Genomic DNA, 6000 nt, shown 5'->3' with positions numbered 1-6000 from the left:
CTCCGAGGTCTTCATGCACTGGCCAATGGCTGCTGGTCACACCGCTGCCACCATTGCCCTTGACTTTGCTCAGGGGTGCCGGGCTCCCGATGAGTCCTCCATGGCAGACGCCCCTGTCGCTGGGCACAGATGGAAGGAAACCTCTGGGCTCCGACCGCTGCAGCAGCCACGGCTCCAGGGCCGTTTTGGGCCAGCTGAAGGCTTCCGACGGCCTGGCCTCCTCCGTCCTTACTTGTGTTCCTAAGACCCCAAAGACCTGTAGCTGTCTGGTTCGTCACTATCTCTGGTCTCTTGTTTTCATAAATGCTGGGGAATTGTTGGTTGGGGAATTGATTGCACTGTTCCTCAGTAGATCTGCCAGGATTTTCTCCCAGGTGTACAAGAACTGGAGTCGCTCCGTCCTACTCCACCGCCATTTTCCTTCCCAATTCTCCTTAAGTCTATTTAGTGCCTATTTTAACATCAGATTTTACTTAAGCCCATTTATGCTGTAATGTGTAAATTAGTCCACCTTGATAGGAACTCTAGAATCTTTGCACTTTTAAATCAATAGGCACTCACTATGGTTAGTGTCCTTCGATTCCTTCAGCGAAGAGGCAACAGCAACTCCTCATGCTTCCTGCCATCTCTGGACCACCTATGAAGTCCATAAGTTGTCCATGGGCTCCTGATGCATGAAACTGCCCTTCTTGGCCCTGCATTATATTCACCTTTAGCACAGCAATTACTGGACACACAGTGGGCTCTTTTGTGAATAGCCTCTCATAGACCTTGAGCCCGTTATTCCTTAGGTCAAGGACGCAGTATACTAGAAGTTGGGTATGGCTACCACGGCCTCTCAGATACAGAAGAAAGCCAAACCTGGGCCCACTGGCATATCCTATCTGCAGGTTGAGGTGGCCTTACCTGTTATTCATCCTCTCTCAGATGCCTTGGCATTGGAAGACTATCACCCCTACCTTTAGCCCCTGGGGGTACTGGGGATTCCCTTAGGATTAACTGAGTGAACATTAGTAAGACTTTATAACTTTTATCTTTTGGGTGAGCACCTCTCCCTCCTGGTCTAATACCAACTTCACTTCCTAAGGAAGAACTTTTCCTACCTCCTACAAGTCTAGGTCATCACCACAGTTAAAGTGGATGTCAGGGCACCAAAGACTAAGTGTGGTATAAGGCCTGGAATTAAGATTCATCATTAAGTGTTGCCTTGATATCTGGTAAAATTGGAGGGTCTCAAATGGCCTGCCTGAAAGTTGTCTTCTCCCTCTGCTCCCATAGATAAGGTTCCCTAGCCAAACAACCCCCCTCATGACAGGGAACAGGCACAGTTTATCTGTAAGTATCAGGGTCCAGTTACCTGCTAGCCTGTGAAACTGTTCAAACAAGCCAAGGACATCTTCCTTCAAGAACCAGTGCTCACCCACCCTCTCCTACTACAAAGTCTGCTTCCTGCAGTCCCTGCCTGTTCACTCTGATCCCAAGTGCAACCTCCAAGTGGCCCTGCTTGGTGTGTGGTGTCCTCCCCTGGGCTGTGAGTATACATGCTAATGAACTTCAGTCGAGCTCATCTCTTCAGCATTTGTCCATCCCCATAACTTGGTGGGTGAAGAGGAGACAAATTAAATACCTTTGGTCTGCACTTTTTCTTAAAAGGCATTATACTGCTATGGTTAGACTCATGGGCTTAAAATTTGGGGGGTTTGCAAGAAGTCACATGTGGCTGGAAGGTGGCCAATGTGTGCATGACAAATAGGAAATAAGGCTGCAAAAACAAGATCTTGGATAGTCTGTTAAAGTTTGGACAGGCAATGAGGAAGCCTAAAGTAATTTAAAGGAGGAAGTACTTTAAGATCTTCTTCTAAGAAAGTTCACTCTTACAGCAGTGTGGAAAATAGAGTCAAAGGAGTAAAACCAGCAAGATCAATAAAGAGTCTACAGTACAGGTACATGCAAGAGACAGGAAGGGATGGACTAGACCAGTGGAAACAGAAAGGAAGGGAGTAATTGAGATATATGTAGTAGTTGATTGGATATGGAATGCATTTACATTTGCAAAGGTTTCTAAAGGTGTAATTATTTTTTTAAAAAGCAAGTCAGAAAATAACATACTTCCATCTATACATATTATTTCTTAAAGGCCTGGGAGAATACAGGCTACCAATAGAGTGGTTTCCCAGGCAATGGAAAGAGGCGTGGGACTTAACCAGGAAGACTGAACTTCCACTTTTTAAATTTTGTGCACTTTGTACTGTTGCACTATTGATCTTTTTTCTTACACAAGAAGTGTGCAATAGTGTATTTGATCTAATTTTTGAACATTAACACAAGTTTGTTTTAATGACCCAAGGTATACATAAATACCTTCTCCATCCATTCAGTTAGTACTAACTTCAGGTTAGTTACTATGTGAGCACACTGCTTTCCTTGTTCCCCAGAGGCAGAAAACTGCAATGCAGTTTCATGCTTCTCTTGGGTGACAACCTTCAGTTGTTCCTGCAATGACTCTACCTGCAAACTGGGCTTGATGGCTTGCCTTTTCCATTGCACCAGAAGATGAACATAGCTTTTCCTCCAATACTGCAACTTTCATTTTTAGCTTAGCTACTCTATATTTTGCAGCCAAAACTTTGTGGACATGAAATACTTCTGATTCTAAAGCATGGTTATGAGATGTGTCCAGCTCCTGGTTTAAAAGTAATTAATTCTCTGTCAGGGAAATGTTGAACCTCATTCTGTAAGGCACAGTTTCCATTTGTTTCTGTGACAACATGACTTTTATCTCTCTCCTGTTGAAACATAACTGTCTTTTCCTGCATTGATGTAACTGCATTTTTAATGAGATTTTACTTATTTACTTTTAGAGAGAGGGGAAAGGAAGGAGAGAGGGAGAAAAACACGTGTGAGAGATATATTGATCAGTTGCCTCCCACACATCCCCAACTGGGGACCTGGACCCAGGTCAGGCATCCAACCTGTGACTTGTCAATTTGCAGACCAGCACTCAGTCCACTGAGCCACACCAGCCAGGGTGATGTAACTGCATTTAGAAGCTGATTTAAGCCCTGGCTGGCATGGCTAAATTGATTGGGGCATCATCCCGTAATCCCTGGTCTACATAGTTCGGGTGTAATCCTCAAGCCTGGCGCTTATGGGAGGCACCCAATTGATGATGTTTCTCTCTCTCCCTTCCTGTCTAAAGAAATAATTTTTAAAAAATGTCCTTGGGTGAGGAGTGGAAAAAAAGGCCTATTTAATCCCCAGTCTTGCCCTGTTCTTTTTCTTTCAAAGCAAGAGCCTTCTTCTTCATTGCAACATATTCCAATTCTTTCTCTTTTCTCATCACAGAAAGTTGGATATTTGTGTCTTATAATGTTCGCTTTTGTTTTCTTTTCCCTAGGTATTTCTCCTATCTTTTCATTTTCTTGTTTTAGTTTACACATATCCACTTCACAATTAAATAGCCTCTCCTTCAGGTTTGTGACTGCCTGCCTCAAAAGTTCATTTTCACTCACTTCATCAGTAAAATTCTCACATAAAGAAAGTAATTTATCACTTTTTGCTTTGAGTAAGAGCTCCTGTTTTGATAAGTGAGTTTTGGAAAACATCTTGTTTCTCCTTTAGCTGCTAATTTCTGAATTACTTTGTTTATGTTCTTTTCTTTTTAGTTCTGGGGTGGCGGCAATAGAGTCAGACGCCTCTTGTTATCATTCTGGAGAGTTTGTATCTTTTTCTTGAGTTGATTTTGTGATCTCTTCTACCTCTTCTTAGAGCAATTCAGAGGATGCATTCAGATCATCAGATTCAATTGTCTTAAAAGAGCCTTCAGACTCTGAAGTAAATGACCCAGCAGAGGTTTCTAGTGAAAAAAAGTCAAGATCACCTAAAAGAGCATCCTTGGCATTGCAAATGTGCCCTATGCTGAGCTGAATTGGTGCTAAGTCCTCCTTTAAATTTTTTAGCTTGATTTCATTCCCTTTAGAATTTTGAATCAGGTCAGTAAAGGCCCGAGTTTAGAGTTGTTATCACTGTCAGTTAAAACCTGGATCTGAAGTTTGTTGAAGGTATTTCTGAAATTGGGTTGCCTTGCTCTGTGTATTTGGTGCAGTGGTCATCACCTGCTTTTTCTACTCTTCCATGATCTCAACTTGTTGTTTGAATGTATCATGCTCTTGCAGAAGGTCCTCAAATTGATTTATATTAATGCCTCTAATCTCATTACCGGTGCTGAATGTTTGCAAAATTGTCAATAAAGTATGACATTCTGCCCTAAAGCATGTCTCAGTCTTTTTCTTGAATGATACATTATAAACTGAATGGTTTCTCTTAAACATATGCTGACCAGTACTTTCAAATCTAGGAGACAGTTTTTTAATTTTCATCTTGCATTTTCATTGTTGGCATCAATGGTATCCATCATTTTGGGATATTCTTTTTAGATTGCTATCTTCCATAGTCTTCTTCTTTAAAACAGCCAGAACTTGTTTGCTTTCTAAACCATACACTTGCAATTGCTGCTGGATGTAGGAAGCTATTCTAGTATGAAGACCTTGTATCTCTAAAATCTTTTTGCTGGAAAATCTAAGTTAGTTTATCAATCTCATCTTTGGACAATTGATCAATCTGTTCAAAGAGATATTAAGTTGGAAGTTTAATCTCCAATACTTATTCTATTTCTATCACTAATTTCTCAGTCTAGGCTTGAGATTAACTCATGCTTTCCACTTCTTTTTTTTTTCTGTATTAAGACTCCAAACCCTTGAAAGCAATGAGAATGTTCTGCTTGAATGTGTTTTTTTTTCATGCAAATAGGTTTTGATTTGTTTTATTGTGTTTTGCATATTCTTAATTTCCTCATCTTTCACAGAAAAGAGCTGAGTGTGTTTAATACTCATTTGCTTGTGCTGGTATTGAAGATCATCCATTTCTTGTTTCTCTGGTTCGCAGGCCCATGCTCAATTNTTTTTTTTCTGTATTAAGACTCCAAACCCTTGAAAGCAATGAGAATGTTCTGCTTGAATGTGTTTTTTTTCATGCAAATAGGTTTTGATTTGTTTTATTGTGTTTTGCATATTCTTAATTTCCTCATCTTTCACAGAAAAGAGCTGAGTGTGTTTAATACTCATTTGCTTGTGCTGGTATTGAAGATCATCCATTTCTTGTTTCTCTGGTTCGCAGGCCCATGCTCAATTCACTGAGCTACAACAGCCGGGGCTTCCATTTCTTGTTTCTGCTTTTGTAAAGATTGAGGTAGTTGCTGCTTACTCTGCTTTTGAAATTTAACAACTTTTTAAAAAATATTTTATTTACTTATTTTAGAGAGAGGAGAAGGAAAGGAGAAAGGGAAACATCAATGTGCAAAAGAAATTGGTTTCAATTGATATCAATTGATACCAATTGATTGCCTCTTGCACACCCCCAACTGGAGACCAGGCCCACAACCCAGGCATGTGTCCTGACTGGGAATTGAACTGGTGATCTTTTGGTTTGTGGGATGACATCCAATCCAGTGAGCCATACCAGTCAGGGCTGAATTTCAATTATCTTTTGATGATGTTTTCTTTTCCCCTAGAGACTACCTTTTAAAATTACATTCAGTTGAGTAGTAGTGTTTAGTAATAGTGTCTGGTGTCTTAGGGTCCACCATAGGTGCAGTTGAACACTGTTGTTCTATCACTTGCTGCAGTTCTCCTTTGAGATGACTCTTTTCTTCTTTCATGAATTTTTTTGTGTCTTTTTCCTCTGTGGTTAGCTGAAAATTTTTATTTTTCCTTAATGCTTGAGCATATTCCTCCTGGAGTCCTAAACTTCCTTTAAGTTTTTCAATAAAAATTTGCTCATTTCTCTGGTCTGGTTCTCTCCTTAAAACATCTCTCTCATTTTCTGCAGAAGATAATTTTCTATTGATGTATATAATTCTACCCTCAGGTTCTTTGATCTTATTGGTGGACTCTTCTTTTTCAGTCTGTAGAACTTAAGTAGTTTTTGCAGTCATCAGTTGCT

The sequence above is a fragment of the Sturnira hondurensis genome, unplaced genomic scaffold, assembly GCF_014824575.4.
Source record: "Sturnira hondurensis isolate 20B ecotype Veracruz unplaced genomic scaffold, ASM1482457v3 Scaffold0007036, whole genome shotgun sequence".
NCBI lineage: Eukaryota > Metazoa > Chordata > Mammalia > Chiroptera > Phyllostomidae > Sturnira > Sturnira hondurensis.
Note: the sequence above shows the minus strand (reverse complement) of the source record.